Source organism: Rhipicephalus microplus, unplaced genomic scaffold (genome assembly GCF_043290135.1).
Source record: "Rhipicephalus microplus isolate Deutch F79 unplaced genomic scaffold, USDA_Rmic scaffold_23, whole genome shotgun sequence".
Classification (NCBI taxonomy): Eukaryota; Metazoa; Arthropoda; class Arachnida; order Ixodida; family Ixodidae; genus Rhipicephalus; species Rhipicephalus microplus.
Window position 1 is genome coordinate 488,755 of NW_027464596.1, and position 22,557 is coordinate 511,311.

General features: G+C 46.3%; 1 pseudogene; it reads left to right on the forward strand.

The window, feature by feature from the left end:
* The window catches only part of LOC119169300 (alpha-amylase 4N-like), a 70,726-nt pseudogene that overhangs the window by 23,257 nt on the left and 24,912 nt on the right, over positions 1 to 22,557 (forward strand).

Sequence of the window (22,557 nt, forward strand, 5' to 3'; positions counted from 1 at the left end):
ACTAAGAATGAAGTCATGTTCCATCCTGCGGCATTGCAATTCAATGTTACCAAAGGATGCGCAGGTAAATAAGTAGAAATTGGTAGAGGGAACTTGGTAAGTTCGTACATTATATTGTCACAAAATCTCGTAAAAATTGTGGAAGCTTGGAGGTCTAATGCTAACATGACTTCAATTCACAACAGTATTTGCAGGTGAGCATTGTGAAAAATTTCTCTGCATTGTGCAACCAGAATAATTTTGTTTTTGTTATTTCAACTGCGTGTTTGTTCGTTCTTAGCAGGTCTGTAGTTAAAATGAACTGCGCTTAGACTCAAGATTAGTTCCATACAAGGGCTTCTTGTCGCGCTGCAATGTTGCATTGTTGTAACGCTGTAGAGTACCTGGCTGTGTATAAAGTGATAGAATAATCGGGCAGTACGTAGCAACTACAGAGTAAGAGAAATCGAGTACTTCGCGAGCATTTCTATCACACAACTTTATCGTCAATTACCTCACGCAATTGTTTTGCGTTATCACTTATCGCCACGGTGCTGGCACTTCCCAGTCACGCGCGTCGTATTCTTGCTGGGAGAATCGCGTGAATCTAGTTTCGAAAAAAATTATAGTGTGAAAACAAGATGATGATTATGACTGTGTGCCAGAATTACATCCAAATACCCAATGCTTCTTTAAAATGTATACAAATCATATATGCTCATTTATTCACCACAGGAACGCAATCTTTGAATTATATAGTCAGCAAGAGAGAATGCTTTGCACTAAAGACATAACTACATTTCATCAACTGTGCTATGAAACAGTAAGCACGTGTAGTCTCTTTCTTCAGCATTGTACGTATATGTAACACAAAATTCGGAATAGCTGGCGTGCTCTACGATTCAAGATGGCGCCCAGAGGAGGGTCCACTCCTTTGTTAATATAGCAACAGATTAGGCGCGTGGACGTACGGAGCTTGTCGCTTTCACCAAATAAAGTAATGACGTGCACTGAAACTTACATGAGACCAATATACTCTCCGAAACCATGAAAGCTCGCCACTGGGACATTTGCACCGGTGTGAGAAGTGTGAAAGGCTTCGTTACCGAGCAGGAACGACACCTTGCGAATTCCTATGCGTGCTACAGAAATCTGCGCTAACAAGAGTTGACGCATGAAGTGAGCGGGTGTCCGAGCTCGTATGTGCCCAGCCTTGCTGACGGATTTGTCACAGTATTAGGCCTCGCGATAGTACCGTCATCGCGGATGCACAGAACCAAATGTTTAACGTGGGGAAGGTTTGCGAACTTATATTACGCAGTCGTCATTACTTGTGCTGGCAGGAACATGAAGTTGCTTCTTCAACGATGCACGAGCATTTAACGTCACACTACGTCGTGCGTGTGTCACAGTCATCTTCAGGCACTAACCGTGCGCCGTTCACTGCACTCGGAAGTTCCAGGTTCCATAGGCGCGATCGAAATATCAATACCGGAAAGAATACACACGCATGCTTTTCGCAATTTCGAAATTGCAATCATTAGTCGAGAAACAACCATGTTCGGAAGCTACAAGTAGTAGAGGAGAGGTTGGCAGGGGTGCTTAGACTGTAGCCGTAATTGCATGTTTCATCGCTGTAACCATCTCGCTTCAGTGGTCGAGCTCGAGTGTGTTGGCAGCATCCGGTGCTCCCTAATATCCACAGTAATTGCGCTACATGCAATGCAAAAGAAAAACTATGCTTCTACTTTCACCTAGATAAAGGATAATATACGTTAAATACAATCAAAGTTACTTAGGAGCGTGAAAAATTATTAACGCACGAGGGGACGGCATGTGCAACTCGCTCCTTATGAGTTCGCAGCTCATCGTTGACCATCGCTATCACTCTCGGTGACAGCCTTCTACGTTCAGCGAAAAATTCTCGTCGTCAAGATTGTTTCTTTTAACGTAACTTCTAAAGCAATCTGAGAAATAGCCTGTGCAACAGCGGCACATCACCACGTACATCTGGGCGTCGAGCACATTTCGCTGGAAAGTACTAGAATGATCTAGCACTCTCTAATTTCACCATTCCGTCAACAAGCAAGTCACTCGCAATGGGCTGCTATCTATAAAAAAATAAGGGGTGCAGAGGTGGCCATTTTGAGGAATCGCAAGCCCACGCGACCTTGCGCCTAAAATCTGAAATCTGAAATTCATGCACTACAAAAGCACTGACGAATGCGATATAAGCGAAAAAACAAGGTGTGTTTTGACTTAATAGGTTAGACGATCACACATAACTAACCTACAAGACTACGGAAAACCTCGCCAAGCTGAAATGCGTACTTTGAGGACTTTCATGCTTCACATAACGCAAGAACGAATCAGATTTATCGTGTCACGGCGGGTCCCGTTTGCTCACTGATGCAAGAAATGTGCAGAGTGGTAGTGTTCATTACTTGCCTACGCGTTAACACTGAAGGTAGCACAGCTACACGAGGGAGTGTCGGCCTATATCAACCTTGAAAGGACGCTCCCGAATTCCGCTTGGTGGAGCGATAGTCTATGGAAATTGCGAATGCTTTGGAGTGTACATAATTATTGCGCGTAGCTGACTGTTAATCTACAAATTTTTTAGATATTCGAGGAATTACAGGGGTATTTATCTTGTCTCACAGGTGCGCAACTGTGAATTGGTCAGAATTCGGGACTTGGACCATGGTAAAGGTCACGTTCGAGCCAAGATTTCTGAGTTTCTAAATCGACTCATCAGCTTTGCCGTAGCCGGATTTCGCGTCAATGCCGCCAAGCATATGTGGCCCGTCGACTTGAAAGTCATTTACGGAAAGCTTAATAACCTCAGCACAGAGTTCTTCCCTGCAGGGTCCAAGCAGTTCATCTACCAGGAGGTGTTCGATACGGGCCACGGCGAACCTATCACCCGCTGGGAGTATATCCCAATGGGCAGAGTGACAGAGTTCCTTTATGGCGCCAAGCTAGGTAAGTGCTGAGTCCAACAGGGCTGTCATATTGTCGATTTCAATATAGAGACAAAAAAAACCACTGCTGCGTTCCATGCTACTAAACACTGGATCTCGGCCACTTCATATTGCACTGTAGATAGCTCAGTAATAGCGTTTACTGATGACTTGCAAGTACTGAACAAAGACTATCGAACATTTGTTGGTCGGGCTGAGTGCTAGACGACGAAAATGTGAAATGCGTCTACACTCTCAGTCAGGTGCCGCATAACGAACGGCCTATAGGTGGCGCGCTGCTGCGTACTGACACAAATGCTGTCTCTAGGCAGCCCGGCAATAAGTAGATACCCGTGACAGCCGCGCGCCACGAAAGTAACGCATACAGCCGGTGAGAGCAAGCGCAAGAAGGGACAAAAAAGAAAAGGGGAAGAGCCGCCATTTTTGTCGCGCCAGCCTGGCGCCAGGAGCCGGCATAAACTTATGCAGAACCGTGTTCAGCCACAAGCGCGAGCGCGAAAAAAAAACGCCCCCCCCCCCTGCCGCCGTCAAGCTGGCGTCACGTTCACTGTCACCTGCTTGACATGTCATTTGTGCGTCGCCGTTTCGTCCCGCTGTCTTGTGATGGTCGCTTTCTACATGGTGGTCTGGGACGGAAACATTTTCCAGTGCAATACGGCACACTTAATTCAAGGTATCATACATTTCTTTTTTACTCTTTTGACTTCAAAAAAAAAAAGAGTACAAACAACTTCCTCTTCATCAGTTGTCGAGGTTGGGCAAACACTGGGATGTGCAGCCCCATTTTTACTCTTTTGACTTCAAGAAAAGAGTACAAACAACTTCCCCTTCATCAGTTGTCGTCATTGTGTCATGAACGAAATCAAAGAGGACTAGTGCATACGCGACAGCATACTGAAACGCTGGCCTATGTATGTCGATGTTCATGTTCTACGAAACAAGTTGAACTGATGATTTTAGGAAAGCGTGACAAAAAAGAAACAAACCGAAGGCAGCGAGACAGAGAAAGGTCATAATTGAAAATCAATTGCTCGATGTTTGATTAGTAGCTGCGTAATTTGAAGATGAATATTAAGTACAGAAGTCAGGTGCAGAAGTCAGCAGGAGAGTGTATGTCACCGACACTTGCTCACTCTTTTGAATAATAAGTACAGTTCTCATATCCCAGAATGGATTTGTAACAGTGAACCATGACCAAAACAACCAGTGTACTGCTGTGGAGATGATGTACCAGCTATAAAATCCCCATTTTTTTAAAAAGCAACTGCATGCAGTAACAATAAAGATTTTGAGGGTCGTTCTGCACCATTTCTTGACCCCAACTGCACGTGAACGTTTGCGAAAGAGATGTGCAGAAGCATTATTTATTTGGAGGGAGACCGACCTGTCCGTCGCTAATTTGTGTACGTCCTATTTGACTTTGACGCGCGTTTCGGCATTCACTTGAACAGTGGTGTGATGCTGAATAAGTGTAAGAGTATACCCAATCCTCATAAATAATATCAGTTAAACACTGCAAATGAGTAAAAACAACTCTATATCGGAAATAATGCGCATAAATTCTATTTGCAGAAATAAGTATTCGTCGAAATGCTAAAAAGGCGCTGCTGCCCAGCGTGCAGCTCGTGGCAGTTCGCGCGTACGACATGCAAATGTTAGAGTAGGCACGCTAAAATACCCATGCAGCGTTTACATGCAAAAACGCAGTCTTCGACCAACTGAGAATAGGCTACTGTCATTGACACGCGTGTACCCCTCGATACAAATCAGCGAAATTTCTCCAAGCACACGCACATGCGAGAAACATACGCAAGTTTCGAGAGCCCAATACAGCCTCGTCAGCGAATTTCGATGAGCGTAACATCCGCAGTTCACGGGAAGCACTAAAACGACGCACGAACACACGTTAATTGTTCTTCCGGAACGGCGCACCGTGGGCTGAAGTAGGAGCCGAAAGCGCTCACCGTGGTTCTCTCGAGTTCACGAAGCCATACAATTTATTTGCTGTCAAATGCATGCACAAGGCACAAAAACAGTTCAAGGTTCCGTCGCAGTTTGCAAAAAGCCACTTCGTAGATATATACCCCGCAAAAAGACTCGCCTTCATGCGGTGGCGCTGCGGTGCAATGGGTAAGACATGTGCTTCACGAGCATTCGGTCCCGAGATCTATTCTAGGGCTGTGTGTGCTTTACGTGAAATTCTTGCAGATGTAGGTGATTGAGATAATAATGGTTTTATAATTACCGGTTGTCATAATATCTGCCGCATTATCGGCGAGGAGTCGCTCTTAAGAGCGTAAATTGATGCTTTCTTTTTCGCCACCGCTCCAGGGCCGTACTGCCTACCGAAATATAACGCTTCATTGCAGGCCATATCTTGCCAGGAAAAAAATTACCAAATAACCACAACTAATTTTTGCCCGGCTTTTCTGAAGGCCACTTCAAATCGGGCCGGTTTCTCTGGGACGCGGATATGGAGCCGCGTGGAAGCGGTGATTGACTTGATTTACTGCCTGCGGGCGCGTAGTCTAGCCAGGATTTGACTAGATGTAGTGACCGAAGGACTATGAAGACTGTTTTCAGCTAACTCGAGAGTCGCTGATTCAGGCCCGTATTCACAAACGCTCCTTCACTCAAGGGCTCCATCGTCACAGAAGAAAGCCGTGCAAGCGCTACTGGGCTTCTTGCGAACTACTGGCCTGTCGGAACGCCTATGAGTGGACTGATCTTGTGCGTACGTGTGTGTAGGTGTTTTTCTCTTATTTATTTTGAACTCTCCCTTTCTCTTTCAACCCCCTATTCCCCAACACCAGTGAAGGGTAGCATACCGGATACTAGCATCTGGTTAACCTCCCTGCCTTCCTTTTTTCTCGTTTCTCTCTCTCTGTCACTCAAGGGCTCCCCTCGACTTGATGAAGGAAAGGCGGAGCGTGCTCCTCCAATCAAGAGGTCGCTGCGTTCCATGAACGCTCCTCCACACTTTCTTCGCCAAGGCGCCAAGGAAGGCCTTGGAAATGCTCCCTTCACTTGAGTGAACGGCAGGCGCCGAGAAAAGCGCCTGATAACGAGAGTATTCGTAATTGTGGTTAAGAATTGCCTATCTCTGTACTATAAAAGAATGCTTTTTCTAGTTATTCTTTTTTTATAAAGTGACATTACAGCAAAATGCATGCATTTAGAGTAGTAGCGTGGTTTCCCTTAGGCCGTATTCACAAACGCTTCTTTACTCAAGGGCTCCCCTCGACTTGACAAAGTCAAGGCGGAACGTGCTCCTCCAGTCAAGGGGCCGATGCGTTTCATGAATGCTCCTCCACACTTCCTTCGCCAAGGGAGGCCTTGGAAATGCTCCCTTCGCTTGAGTGAATGGCAGGCGCCGTAAAAAGCGCCTGATAACGAGAGTATTCGTAATTGTGGTTAAGAATTGCCTTTCTCTGTACAATAAAGGAACGCTTTTTCTAGTTGTTCTTTTTTTATAAATTGACATTACAGCAAAATACATGCATTCAGAGTGGTAGTGTGATTTCCCTAAGCCTTGTTCTGGTAGAGTTGGCGAAACCCCGCTTCAAGTCTCGCAAAAGTCGCACCCAGGGAGCTGAACGAACAGCTGATGGCATTTCGTCTGCTGCTGAACGTGTCTACCTGCTTAGTTTATTTTCTCTCGTATGCGTCTATTTACTGCAGTTTATATTTACGGTATAGATTCTGCATGTGTGTCGTTCGAGAGCCTACTTTCGCCGGGGTGACTAACGAACTGCGTGGGTTATCACAGGAAGCACAACAGATGGTTTGTTGCTTTATTTACTTTCGCTTTACTGAGATCCTTCTGATCACTAATGTAGCCACCGATTGTATAACGCGGAGGAATGAGTATTTTTTACTATATATCACGTTATATTGGCGTGCTTTCAGAATTCACTACCGCGTTATGTATAACGATTTCTCGTACGTAAATTCGTTCTCGCTACAGGAGTACGTGCACAGTTCATAATTTCAGGGGCTTGTGCACTGTTTATTTTTCTAATTTATGCGAATTTCAACGTGGACCTTTCATAGTTGTTCCTCTGGGTATAATAGAAAAGTTGGAAGACATTGCTCGCAACTGATATTCAAGGTTATACCAGGGTAGCGTTAAGAACTAGGCATGTTATACACGTGGCCGAGCGTTTGAATTAGACTGCTAAGCAAGTCATGAAAAACGATCATGTGCCTTTCTTTACCTATTGGCGAAAAATACATTTGAAAGTTTTTTTTTCATTTAGCAGCGTATATAATCGGTTAACAGGGACTGGTGTGTGTGTGTCAACTTTAACAATTAAACTTCCAAAGAATCAGTTATTGTTTTTGCATTGTTCTTCTATTTGCCCTGCATTTGTGGATGCGTCGAATTTGACAGATTCGCATAGACGTAACTTTTAAATCTGTGTAGCTTCCGTCTCCAAGTTCACACAACGGCAACATCTTAAATTTTTTTCCCGTCTCCATCTGCGTGCTCAGAAGCACATTCGTTAGTGCACAAATGGCCTTCGCACTAATGTTTTGGATTTTGTGTGCACAATATAATTACTGGAGTTACCTGTTGAAAAAGATCATGGTGTCTGTGCTGAATTCCAAAGCCCCGGTACTTCATAGTTTATAGATGTTTTATTATTTGGGAAATCATAACACTGAAGCCGCGTCTGACTTTTGGCGCTGTTCTGTTTTGAAAACGATCCTGTGGGTTCTCTCGACCTTGGAGAGAGTGTCGTCAAGAAGCAGCGTATTTTACTCTGCTGAATTAATAAAGACCAGTTACACAAAGGGGTGAAAAATGCTCAAGAGTATTGCAATCACCGCGAATACATCTGGTCAGAACCCCGTAAATAAAATATCCGCTATTGCTGCATCATTAGCACGTCTGCCCGTTAGAACAACGCCATCTCAGTTCTCAGTTCCGAAGAAGAGGAGTGGGGCTGCTTTACGCAAAACAAGTTTGATTATTGTAGAACTGCTTTCCTGTAAAATTGGAGAGAAGGTTTTGCAGTCCTGTCTAATCACGAAAAGACAAACACAAGGAAAACTATGTATTGATGAAGGAACAAAACAGAAGTTGTGAATGGCAAATGAAACTTTAGTAAATGTGGCTGATGAAGAGCAACGTGCCAAAGATAAAAATGCAACTGCAAAGTGTTCATCAATCGAACATATGCAATCTACACACTGTAAAGATAATGTACAAGCTAGGAGGACATCATAAATAAGATTGAGGAAGTAGACACCATAGCGCGCTTAATACAGTGCAGCTGCACGCATTCACTGCAATTTTTGTGCTTTTCTATACAGTCGTGCAGACTCTGCAATGCATTGCTAATACGGCACATTTTCAGATACATTTCCTGTGTTCTTATGTCGGCAGCTGGTCGCCTACACGAAAAAGGCAAGAAATAATAATAGAAAAACATACAAGCTCAGATACCAAAGCCACATTTTTCTTTACTTCTAGCGGTGCACACCTTCATTAGTATTTCTTGCGTTCAAGAACAGACATGGTTGAAGTGTTGAGCTTGGACTATTCGACACATGTTTGGCTCAGGCACTTAGGCTGCTGAGCAGGCATACGGTCATAGAGTTTCCTTTTCTAATTGCACGAGTCAGTGCCATAGCCAGCTATTTTTCTTCGAGGGGTGGAGAGGAGGGGAGTTCAATTAAATAAAAAATAATCTTCTTATGTATCTGCTGTATTTTGATTTCATATAATTGCGTTTTCATACGGCACTCAATGCATTTTGCGTACATGCAGGTTTCACAGAGCATAACCCTCTGCTTGATCCCCTAAAGGTGGGCTTGGTTGTTCATTGGTATTGTGAGCCGCATCGACACTGTATATGGGAGCTATGTTTCACGCGTAGTAGCAACGGCAGCACACTCATTGTGCCTAATTGTATTGTGTTTTGCTTTTCGTAGACTGTCTCTAATAGTGATCGGACCAAAGAGAAAAAAATGAAAAAAAAACACACAAGAGAACTTGCGTTCTTGTTGATACAGACGGCAGTCCAATGGAGGTATGCTTCGCTGTAAATTTTGGCTAGTGTAGCAAAGAGTCATCGGAGAGTAAGCATCTCTAAAGTACTGTGAATGCAGTGCATCAAAAGTTTGGTATTACGTTTTCTTTCCGCTTGCTTGTCGAGCTTTCGCACCAAGCTTGAACTGATGCGGTGTGCGAGCTTCATCGAAACACTTCAAAGCACTGGCGTCTGCAATAAGTACTGGAGCACTCGCACGGCGAGTATACGCACACCCGAGGGAGAGAGAGAGAGGTAATGTATTTACAGAAAGGTGGAGAGGTCGGCTTGACCTATAGTTTGCTCTGGCCTGCTACTCTACACTGGAGAAGGGTGACTCGTGAGTGAAAGTGTGATGAATGACGAATGTAAGGTAGAGAGATGATATGTTCTTATTAGGCTGGGTAACTCTACAGACGTGCATCCAGTCCAGTGGCTTCTAAGAAAGCGATGACGGCTCGTATAATCACATGTGTTCTGCTGGCGTCAGGCCAAGGACCTAACACAACCTCATCGGTTAATGGTCGACTAATATATCGGCCAATCGAAGATATCAGTTGCTGGCGTTCGCTTGCATATGCTGGACAGTCGCAAAATATATGTTCGAGCGTTCACTGGCTCATTCACGGAACACAACACATCACAGCACTAGCGAGCGGTCATCTTGACACCACGCTCGCCTGTCCCGGCGCCACAGTAGCAGTTGCTGAACCGTTCGAAGACAGCTCCATAGTAATCACGTAACATTTCTGTCGAAAGAATGGGGTGGTGGTAGCCTAATTGATCTAGAAACGCCGTCAAAGTGAGACGGGCTCTGCCATGAACGCGATGTTGGCACAAAAACTTCACTCGAGGGATGATTCAAATAAACTCGATCGCTTCCGTGACAATCTAGAGAAAATAATCGAGATCTTCTCAAGTGAAGGAAGCGTTTTACGTGAAGGGTGGTTTGTGACTGGGAAAACGCCCCTCAAAGAGCGTGTCGAGTGAAGGGTCTAGTCGAGGAGCGTTTGTGAATACGGGGGCCAGTGTTCGCGGTCATACCGATGTGCACTGCGACTCAGCACATCGCTGGGACTTCGGCAACGAAGGCCAAGCTGCGTAAGATGTGCCCATGCCTTCCTCGGTGTTGTCGTTTACACCAACTGTCACCCATCCGCGGGACTGTGGTTTCGGAAATATAGGCCAATCAGAATTCACACTCGTCGTGAAAGGTCAGGCTGACAAGGGAGTCGGTGAAGCAGGGCGTACAAGTGGTGCTATAGACGCAGAGGCAATGTTTCTCTTGTATGAACTGCGGTGTCGTTGTCGCCGACGTGGCCACTTTTTGATGGTTTCCGCATCCTCTCAATGTGATGTAAGGTCTCTCACCATTTGTTTCTTCTTTGAGCACTACTTTAAGAAAGCTTCGTGGGGCTCATCACAACTGGAACACTTCAGGGCATGGTCTTTACAGGTCGAGGCAATCAGCTTTAGCGCAGCTAAAAATACTCGCGTGCGGTTCTGATGTGACTTTCGCATACGGTTCTTATGTGACTTAGTTTCATGCAGTTGTGGAGTTGCAGTGGTTTAGGCACAGATAGTCTTGCCGAATGTCGGAGTGTGCCCGCCTTTACACAGGAAGGTATGGAGCCGGCCTTGAAATCTATTTTCCAGCAACCTTGGCGATGATGGAAGCTTCGCTAGCTGGTATGATGAGGCCACACAAGTCGGAGCTCCGCACGATTGCGGACTCCGGAAGACCTGGAAGATATCCGAACTGGTTTATGTACATCGCCTGTGAACGCAATAGTAAGCTTCATGAGTTTCACGTATTACTTAGCTAATGCAAGACGCACGCTACAAACATGCAAGACTTATGTCACAAGCATGTATTCAAACTTACTCGAGTCGACTCACTCAGGCTCATAGTTTGAGTGAGTCTGAAAGAGTAAAGTTTTGGCGAGATTGAGTCCGTCTTTTTAGTTCGTCAATTTTTTTAGTTCGGAAAATTTTAGTTCGTCTTAGTTTGAATGACTCAGTTTGAGGAAAATTTCTACGAGTCCGAGTGAGTTCGAACTGCAGACATATTTTTCCAGTCAGTGTGAATGAGCGCCAATTTTTTTTTTGATCAGAAGTGCTTTTTACTCCCCCTTGACCTTGCTACCAGCCTTTGGTCAGCTCACGTTCATGCTCCCGTTTATTCACAGATACTTCAATGTATTAGTGTTCAATCGCCGGTTCAATATCGATTAATCGGAGTCTTAGATTATAAAGGGTGATGGTATAAGATAGTGGTCACCTCCCCACCTCTCCCCCACATATCTTACAGACATAGCACTTCGATAAAGTGTATCGTGTGAATCGTATCTTTCAATGAAAATGCCCTTACAGGCAGAGGGCAGCGCAGGAAAATCAAAATGTGGACTTCACGGCCTGACCTGCATCACCGCAAGGCCAGGGCACCGTTTCTCAGGGCGAATGATCAATTGACAAGCTCAGTGGCCCGTAAAGCTGCCCATGGGCAAGCTTGTGTCCCTGCACATATGAGTGGGATCGATCAGAAAGAAAGAGGCGCAGAAATTGTTTTAAGAAATGGATAGCCTGCGTGGCGCACTGCGCTGTGATATTCGGAAAATGTGATTGCCATGGTCTACTGTACGAAATGGCGAGGTGGCTTCGGGGAAAGGGGGGGAAGTTAAAATATCAGGGCCGTCCGCTTGGGTTTGCAAAAGAGAGATATACACACCCCATAAATAAATAAATAAATAAATAAATAAATAAATAAATAAATAAATAAATAAATAAATAAATAAATAAATAAATAATAATTAATTATTAATAATGAGTTCTAACAGACAATAATGCCAAGCAAAGTATAGTGGAAGATATTAGACCAAATTTTAATGTAAATATGAAGAAAAGTCGGTGAAAAGATAACTTGCCGTGGGCGGGATCCGAACCTGTGACCATCAAATGACGTGTTAGATGCTCTACCACTGAGCTACCACGACAGCTATCCACTTAGCTACTTTATAGGGTTCATAGGTGAATTAAACGTGGGAGTGTCTGTCAGCACCACCAGTAGCTATGACGGCGAGCGTAGCACACTCTTTTGAGCCTGTTTGGCGTCGCGTAGCACGTGAACTTCTTACGAGTGGGCAGCTGACTAATAGTCCCTCGTATACAACCTAAAGGCACTAAGACTGTCAGTACGAGACCCTCGTTAATGAATTAAGGAAAGAAGTGTATACCCAAGGGCTCGTTATCCATGTTTTGTACACAATATTAATGAGATATGACAGACAATAATGATAAGAATAGTATAGGAGAAGATATTAGACCCAATTGTAATGTAAATATTAAAATAGAGGTGTTGTACGTCGAAAAAGGTTCAGACGCAGCTTGGCAAAATGTGCTTTATCAGGCAGGTCTGGCTCATGGCGAGCGGCATGCGCGAGCTACTACTACAGCCACCGATCCTTCTCGTCTTTTTCATTACCAGCAGAGCGTCCGTTATTCAGATTCATTAAAATTACTCCCCACGAAATAAGGAGCCATCCTGGCGACCTATGAACAAGTAAACACGGGAGGGTCGTAGCAAGGCTTATTTCTCGAGACGTGGACATTTTGCTGGCCACGTCGACGTTGGTCAGATGATGGTTCCAGTGGCTCAGTGAGGTAATTCACTGGTGACGTTTTTCGTAGCACACGATATGGACCGTGATACTTGTGGACCAACTTGGTAGAAAAGCCAGGTGTAGCAGAAGGAACATGACCCAGATGAGTGAACCTGGATCGTAGGAAGTAGTGTTATTTGATGCGTCAGGGTGGTGCTTCTGGCGTCCTTGGTCTTGGGTTGTGAACGATCTTGCCAGTTGGCGGCATTCTTCAGCGTATGTAGCGGCTTGAGACAAAGTCGTGGACTCTGAGTCAGGTTTGTACAAAAGAATGGTGTCCATAGTGCAAAAAGGTTCGCGTCCGTAAAGGAGGAAAAAAGGAGAGAACCCGGTAGTGCTTTGAATGGCGGTATTATAGGCGAACGTGATAAACGGGAGCACTCGGTCCCAATTGGAGTGGTCTGACGAGATAAACATAGACAGCATGTCACCAAGGGTGCGGTTGAAGCGCTCTGTCATTCCATTGGTCTGGGGATGATAGGCGCTTGTAGTGCGGTGAACGACGTGGCACTCACGCAGCATTGCTGTGATGACGTCTGACAAGAATACGCGACCACGATCGCTCAGTGACTCCCGAGGGGCTCCATGACGTAATACGATGTTGTGAACAACGAAAGCCACAAATTCTATTGCTGTAGACGAGAGAAGGGATGAATTTTCAGCATACCGCGTGAGATGGTCGACGGCAACTATGATCCAGCGGTTACCGTCAGCAGTGTTGGGAAGGGGATCATAGATATAAATGCCGACGCGGTCGAATGGTCGGGATGGGCATGGTAAGGGTAGCAAGGTACCGCTGGCATGACAAGGGGGAGTTTTTCGTCTCTGGCACGTCGAGCAGGCCCGAACGTATTGTCGTACAAAACGGTACATGCCACGCCAGTAATATCGGAGACGTATGCGAGAATAAGTCTTCAGCAAACCTGCGTGGCCACATTGGGAGTCGTCATGAAACGTGGAAGAAATTTCGGATCGCAGATGACGTGGAATAACGAGTAGCCACTGACGTCCACCGGGTGCGTAGTTGCGTCGGTACAGCACGTCATTGCGAGTGGCGAAGTGCTCGACTTGCCGATGCAACGTGCGAGAAGGGGGGAAGCCGTCCGCCCAGCCAGGATGTCTAGAATTGAAGCAACCCAAGGGTTCTTGCGTTGCTCAGATGGCATGTTGGCGATGGTGACGGAAGTGGCATCAGAGGTTAAACTTTCGCAGCAGTCCGGGTCAGGGGGTAGAGGCGAACGGGATAGGGCGTCTGCGTCCGAATGTTTCCGGCCGGAGCGATAGACCACGCGAATATTATATTCTTGGAGGCGTAATGCGCATCGGGCGAGGCGACCGCTTGGATCCTTCAGTGACGACAACCAACAGAGGGCGTGGTGGTCAGTCACGACGTCAAAAGGGCGCCCGTACACGTAAGGTCGAAATTTCTCTATCGCCCAAATAATGGCGAGGTATTCCTTTTCAGTGACAGAATAGTTGGTTTCGGCTTTGATAAGAGCTCGGCTGGCGTAGGCAACCACATACTCTTGGAAGCCGTCTTTCTTCTGTGCAAGAATAGCGCCTAGCCCGACACCACTAGCGTCGGTGTGGACCTATGTGGGTGCCGATGGGTCGTAGTGTCACAGAATAGGCGGTGACGTGAGGAGGTGGCGCAGTTAATTGAAAGAATCGTCACAGGTGGCAGACCAGGCTGAAAGGTCTCTAGAGCCGGCGAGGAGCTTGGTCAAGGAGCGATGATAGTCGCGAAATTGCGGATGAAGCGCCGGAAGTAAGAGCAAAGGCCTATGAAGCTTCGGAGCTCTTTCATGGTGGTCGGTTTGGGAAATGCTGAAACGGCTGTAAGTTTCAGGAAGAATGCCGTCTTTTGAAACCACGTGGCCAAGGATCGTAAGCTTTCGAGCGGCGGAATGGCACTTCTTAAGATTCAGTTGCAGCCCCCCGTCAGAAATACACGAGAGGACTTTCTCGAGGCGGGTTAACAGGGTTGCGAAATCAGTTGAAAAGACGACAATGTCATCTAAATAACAAATGCAAACGTTCCATTTGAGGCCTCGAAGGATAGACTCCATCATCCGCTCGAAAGTAGCTGGCGCGTTGCAGAGGCCGGAGGGCATGACTGTGAATTCGTAAAGCCCGTTGGGCGTGACGAAAGCAGTTTTTTCACGATCGGCCTCCGCCCTGGGTACCTGCCAGTATCCAGAGCGCAGATCTAAAGAAGAGAAAAATTCGGCTCCCTGTAGGCAGTCCAAGGCATCATCAATGCGTGGCAGCGGATAAACATCCTTGCGCGTGATTCGGTTGAGACGCCGGTAGTCCACGCAAAACCTGATGGATCCGTCCTTCTTCTTCACGAACACAACTGGAGAGGCCCAGGGACTGCTTGACGGTTCGATTATGGCATGTGTCAGCATGTCGTCAACCTGTTCTTTGATGGCGCGGCGTTCGGTAGTTGACACACGATATGGACGCTGCCGTAATGGCGTCTCTTGACCGGTATTTATACGGTGAACAGATGACGCTCGACCTAAGGAAGGCTGACTGTGGTCAAATGAGCCTCGAAAACGCTGTAGGAGCTTGATCAGCTGTTCCTGCTGCCCAGGCGTGAGGTTACAATCATTGTACTCGCGGAATACACCCATAAGTTCATTAGCGTCAGTTGTGGGTGTAATGGCACAAGTCGGTAAAAATGGCTTGTCTGGACAGACCGGGTCTTCGAAAATGCAATTTAGGGTCTTGAGGCTTCCCAGACACTCGCCCAGTAGCAGGATGTATGGACAAGCGGAAACGTTGCATGCATAAAGTACCGCCGAACCATTGGAAAATTTGATGACGGCAAACGGGAGGACGATGGTTCGGTGTTGCACACTAGCTATAGTTGGTTGGAACAGGAGCGTCGAGTTAGTGGCAGCAGGGGAAAACACAGGCACTGGGACGGCGGTCAACGGCGCGATGCGGACGTCAGCTTCGGCAAACACTTTCGAGGGACTGTGGTGGTCGATATCAAGGCACGGATTCGTCAACGTGAGTTGAGCACAAGCGCAGTCGACGAAGGCCTGATGGGTAGAAAGGAAATTCCATTCTAGTATGACGTCGTAAGATGAACGTGGGAGAACAACAAAGTTGACGGCGTACCAAACATCTTGAATAAGAACGCGTGCTCTGCACTGAGCTGTCGACGCGATGAAATGGGAGGTGGCTGTACGCAGCGCAAGATTCATAATCGGCGTTGTAACTTTTCTCAAATCGCAACACAGTTTTTCACTAATTACAGAAACGACGGCGCCTGGGTCGACAAGTGCACGTACAGCAACACCTTCTACTAGCACATCGATTTCGTTGGTTGGACAAAGAGGAGGTCTTAGAAAGCTCGACGACGACGCAGTTCTTGCCTCCGGAACTGCGGCTGTCAGTTTTCCTCTCGAGCGGGGCTCGTGCGCCGAAGCATCGGGGAGACAGATCGGCAACGGGGTGGTAATGACCGGCGAGAATCGACAGGGCGTCGTGGGGACAATGAGTCGGTGATAGGAGAAAATGGTCGCTGGGAATTCTGGGCAGCCTGGTAATTTGCAGAATTCCCACGTCTGGAGGCTGGAAGTTGCGACGGCGACAGTAGCGTGCTACATGTCCCACGAAACCGCATGCTAAACAGATGGGTCGATTATCCAAGGTGCGCCATGGGTTAACGACAGAAGGTGCAGGGGGTGAAACGGGATGGGGTGCCATGTATGTAGGCAGCGTCGTAGGGTAGGAGGACAGGGTGCGCCGGTATGCGCCAGAGACAGGTGGGGCTGGGGGTCTAGCAACGACAACAGCGTAGTTCAGTGGCATAGGGACAGATGGCGATGGGGACAGTACCTGCGTGACCTGTGTCTCAATGACCTGGCGTAGACGTGGGTCTAACGAGGTCACTGGCGCGGATGCTTCGGCCACAAGAGAAAGCCGACGCGTAGCTTCTTCACGAATGAATTGTTTGATATGGGGCAGTAAGACGGTGTGATCAGCAGTGACGTCGTGCACGAGGGCGGAAACTTCAGCTGTATGTTCAGCGGCTCTGCGCGTCGAGACACGCTGCTTACGCAACTCGTCGTACTCCTGACAGAGCTGGACAACATCGGTGACGGCCTGTGGATTCCTAGCGACGGGCATCTGGAAGGTATCGTCGTCACCTCCTTTGATGATGTGTTTGATTTTGTCGCGTTCGGTTAGAGATTCATCGACGCGCTTGCAAAGAGACAAGACATCTTCAATGTAACTTGTGAAGGTCTCGTCCCTGCGCTGGACTCGACTACGGAGACGCTGTTCCGCGCGAAGCCGGCGCACGGCGGGACGACCGAACACCACGGCGATAGTGGCCTTGAAGGCGGACCAGTTGGTGATTTCGCCTTCGTGGTTTTTGAACCAGAGGCTGGCCACATCAGCGAGGTAAAAGCGCACGTTTGTGAGCTGGTCGTAGGCATTCCACTTGTTGGAAGCGCTTACGATTTCGTACTCGACGAGCCAGTCCTCGACGTCTTGTTCGTCAATGCCGCGAAAAGTTGGTAGGTCGCTTTGCCGAGGCACGCCAGTACAGTAGACTGTCATTGGTAAGGCTGCTTGAGAAGGGCCAGGAGCAGTCATGGTGAACGGTGAGGGTAGCGTCCGATTGCGAAGTTCCAGGTTGATGGGAACCCCGGCTCCTCCACCACTTGAAATAGAGGTGTTGTACGTCGAGAAAGGTTCAGACGCAGCTTGGCAAAATGTGCTTTATCAGACAGGTCTGGCTAATGGCGAGCGGCGTGCGCGAGCTACTACTACAGCCTCCGATCCTCCTCGTCTTTTTCATTACCAGCAGAGCGTCCGTTATTCAGATTCATTACAATGATGAAGAAAAGTGGGTGAAAAGATAACTTGCCGCGGGCAGAATCCAAACCTGGTACCTTTGATTGACGCGTTTGATGCTCTACCAGTGAGCTACCACGACAGGTATATATATATATATATATATATATATATATATATATATATATATATATATATATAGATGAAGGCCAGACTCGAGGCCGAAACGTCGAAATAAACGACGTTGTGACCACTCACGGAGGATCTACTGGACCATATATATATATATATATATATATATATATATATATATATATATATATATATATATATATATATATATATATAGTCCAGTAGATCCTCCGTGAGCGGTCACAACGTGGCTTATTTCGACGTTTCGGCCTAGAGTCTGGCCTTCATCAGGATTAATGATACAGTTTGTTGGTGCTCAGCTTTATACAATCTCAAATTAGAGGGCAAGGAAAGAGGAAAAAAGACAGAAAAAAAAAGAAAAAAAGGAAAAAAGAAAAAGAAAAGAAAAAGAAGAAAAAAGAGGAGACGAAGAGAAAAATCATATACAGTGGACTCCCCTCGGGCGCCCTCTTCCACTCTTCCTTCCACTTCCCCCTCCACTCTTCTCTCCACTTCCCCTTCACCTCTCTCCCCCTTCTCCCCTTCACCTTTCTGATGTCAGCGCTCTGTGTATGTTTCCTTTCACTAACGCATTCCTCCCGATCAGACGGCGCCTCCTGGCACTGGCGGTTCGGTGTGAGGCAAAAAGCTTTTTTAGGAAGTCCTAAGCCTTTAACTACTCTTCTTTAGGAAGTCCTAAGTCTTTAAGTACTCGGAGTCCCGAAAACAATTCGTCGTAGAAAGAGGGGTGCCCCGTATTGCGGTAGAGGATGGTAAGCGGGCGCAATGCGAATTCCTTGCCCGCTTCTGGATTACGCGTGTAGTGGGGGCCTCCCGGCTGTGCACAGGGTTGCTGTTGGTCATGTCATGCATGGCACAATTGATTGCGCAGTAAAGTAAAACAGAAAACAGACGACAGCTGCACTTAGGAAGAGTAGTTACACTTGGCATTGTTTTGGGTTGTTCAGTGCTTTTCGCAGCTGCAGTGCCGTGAATTCAGTTACTATTTTCATTGTTGCCGTTATTGTTTTCTAATGCTTTAATTGCTGCAAGTGTACCAGGAGTCTCATTTATTCCTCTATCGAGGGTGTTAAATCGGTGGATAAGGTATGACTCCCGTTGTTCACGTTCTCGATTTGATTTAAATCCCGTCTCTAGGAGCGTTACTGATAGTTTGTCGAATGCATGGTCGGGAAGATTGAGATGTTTTGATAGAGGTAGAATTGGGGCTGATTTCGCATGAGCTCTGTGATTACTGAAGCGAATTCTAAATGGTGTTTCTGTTTGTCCGATGTACTGCATACCACACACGTTGCATTCGAGTAGGTGTAACACGTTAGAGAAATCGCATGTTAGGTTTTCTCGTATGTTAATCAAAACTTGGATTGCATGCTGGTTGCTTTGTCTGTTTCTCGCATCGCCTTACATACAAGACATCGTGGCTTTAAACAAGGGCGGCATGAATTATTGGGGGGTGATGTGTTGATTTGGGAGTCGACAAAGGTGTCTTTAAGGTTACGATGTCGTCGGTAAACGACGCCTGGAGCGGATGGGAATGCGCGTTTCAGACGTTCACTTTGTTCCAGAATGTTGTAGTGTCGTTTAAGGATTTTGTTTACATTGGGGAAGTTTGTGCTGTAAGTCAAGCATAGGTTTGTTCGTTGTGGGTCTTCTCGTGGTGGTCGCTTCATAAGTAAGTCTTCACGCTTTAGTTTTCTCACTTTTTGAACAGCGTCATTAATTACATGTGGGGGGTATTTTTGTTTCTCGAGCACAAGTTTTAGCCTCTGTGAGCTCGTGTCAATGTCAGCGTCTCTAGAGCAGATTCGCTTAAACCGGCGAGCATGGCTGTATAGAATACTGTTTTTACAGTGGCGTAGGTGATCGCTTTGGTAATGGAGGTATTGTTGTCGATCCGTTGGTTTGCGATATAGGGTTGTAGAGAGCTTCTCTTCTTCTATCGTTATGGTAACATCAAAAAAATTTACGGTAACTTGGGAGTATGTGTGTTTGAGGTGTATGTTCGGATGTACAGCATTGTAAGTGTCGATAAAGCTGAGGAGTTCGCCCTCGCTGTGGGTCCAAATAAGAAAGATGTCGTCTATGTATCTTCTGTATAACATTGCTTTCAAGGAACTTTGTGCAAAAAATTCAGATTCTAGCTTTCCCATAAATATGTTGGCATAATTAGGTGCCATTTTGGTGCCCATAGCGGTACCGCTGATTTGTCAAAAATACTCTTGGCTAAACTCGAATGAATTTCATTCGAGGACCATCCTCGTCAAAGTTGCAATGGCAGAGAAATCTGGGGTGTTACATTGTCTATGGTTTGTGTACATGTTTTGTAATGCAGCTCTGCCGTCATCGTGAGGAATATTTGTATATAATGAAGAGACATCAAGAGTAACCAAGTACGAGTTTTTCGGCACACAGAGACCTGCAATGTCTCGAAGAAGATGTGTGGTGTCTTTTATGTACGATGCGAGGGTGTATGAAATGTGGCTTATAAGTCTGTCCACGTACCCTGAAATGGGTTCAGTTATTGTACCGATGCCTGATATGATTAGTCGACCTGGGTTACCGGGTTTATGAATTTTTGGGAGGATGTAGAAGCGACCTGGACGAGCGTATGCAGCTCGCATCAGTTTGTGGTCAGTGTTGGTTATCTTTTCTGCATCCATCAGTTTCTTTAGTTCTGTTGATACGATACGTTTGTATTCGTCTGTCGGATCACCTGGGAGGCGTTCGTAAAATCTTGAGTCGTCTAGTTGGCGGTATGTTTCTTGTAAGTAGTTGGTTGTATTAAGGACTACAATTGCTCCTCCCTTGTGAGCGGGTTTTATTGTTATGTCTGTCCTAGATGCCAAGTTTTTCATACTTATTTTTTCAGATTTTGTCAAGTTTTCTCGGTTTCCTTTCTGTCTGTGGTATTCGTGTACTATATCTTTCTGTACTGCGGTGATATAAAGGCCCAAGCACTTGTCTCGATTACTGTTCGGTGTCCAATCATTTGATTTACGACGGTGAATTGTTTCGTGGTTAGAAGGCCTGTTCAAGAAATATTCGTGCAACTTAAGCTTCGAGCGAAGTTGTCGAGGTCTCGGAGCGAGTGGGTCGGGCAGAAGCTTAGTTCCTTAGATAGCAGTTTTTCTTCGTCAGGTGACAAGCTCGTGTCCGATATATATATATATATATATATATATATATATATATATATATATATATATATATATTGGTAACATTATTACGCAGAAGGAGGAGTTCACTACAAAACTGCGCGAAAAATCGACAAGAAACAGAGAAGGCACACACACAAGCGCAGACTAGCAACTGAAGTTTATTGAAAGAAAACACTTATATACCTAAAGAAAAACTATGACGTGAAAGATTAGAAGTTGGCCGTGAGATAATCAATCTCTAGTTGGTGCAAAGTCACCGAAGGCCTCGCAACACACGTGTCGCCATACTTGTGTATATAAAAAGCCTCCGCAACTTCTCTCGCTGTCCTATCCCTGTGCCGTGACAACACCCTTGTTTCGTGAAATAAAGGGGAACACTTGCAATCCCTGCAATGTAGGCACAGATTCGACGAAGGGTGGGCCTTCAGCTGAAGGCCCACCCTTCGTCGAATCTGTGCCTACATTGCAGGGATTGCAAGTGTTCCCCTTTATTTCACGAAACAAGGGTGTTGTCACGGCACAGGGATAGGACAGCGAGAGAAGTTGCGGAGGCTTTTTATATACACAAGTATGGCGACACGTGTGTTGCGAGGCCTTCGGTGACTTTGCACCAACTAGAGATTGATTATCTCACTGCCAACTTCTAATCTTTCACGTCATAGTTTTTCTTTAGGTATATAAGTGTTTTCTTTCAATAAACTTCAGTTGCTAGTCTGCGCTTGTGTGTGTGCCTTCTCTGTTTCTTGTCGATTTTTCGCGCAGTTTTGTAGTGATGATTTACCAACTCGCCCAGCGTTCAGTACTCTTAAGGAGGAGTTCGGGCTCTGAGCTCAATCTTACCAGTTTCTGACCGATGAAAACAAACCCACAAGCAATATTTCCCACCTTTGACCATATGGGGGCCGCCATCTTGTGTGGGACTAAGCCACTTTGAGGACAACGAGTCATATCTCGGCGTTTACATACCCCAGGACGACAAATCAGGTTTCAGTTGAGTCGTTAAAATCTGCAGATAGCCGTAGAAAAAACCGCGAGCGCCCGATTCAACTGAGAGCGTCAAAAGAGACTTATTCAGAAGACACACTCAGTGTTGCCGGACTGCCGTCACTGCTTGCGCTGGGTTTGGCGAAACAGCTTCCACAGCGATTTAAGCCCACCAGAACTTCTCCTTCACCTCGTAGCCAATAAGCACAGATTATTCCAACTGCGGGAGTGGGAGCGGTCGCGTCAGCAACACGGGTAAGTGAGCTTTGCACATATCTACCTATAACATATCTACCTCTAAATTTAGCAATTTAGGTCTTAGGAGGGTCAGAGTGGTGTCTATTTGTTCGTGAAGATACAAGGAGTTCAACCGCTACAAATACTGCTATTAAAAATGAAAATTTTAAAATATAGGAACGGAAAATAGTGTGAATTTGTGAAAACATTAACAGTCGGACCACGTGCCCGGTGCCGCGCAGTTCCCAACCGGGAAAAAAAAAAAACGCGTGTTGATGGAACTACAATAAGAGGCTCGATGTGCGGCCTCACCGGTAACCACCGCCGGGAACGCACTCCCTCTCCAGAGAAGGATTGACCACCCTGGTGCCGTATCTGGCCACTACCTCCCACATAGATACGCCAATTAACTCACGGCCCTCAGTCCTCAGCAGCTGTGAAGCAACTGACTACGGCGGCGGTCAGATCTGCAACGCAGCAGAGGGTGCGAAGAATCTCTGGACTACAGGCCGCCATTGGAACCTGAACTTGGCAACGTTTAACGCTA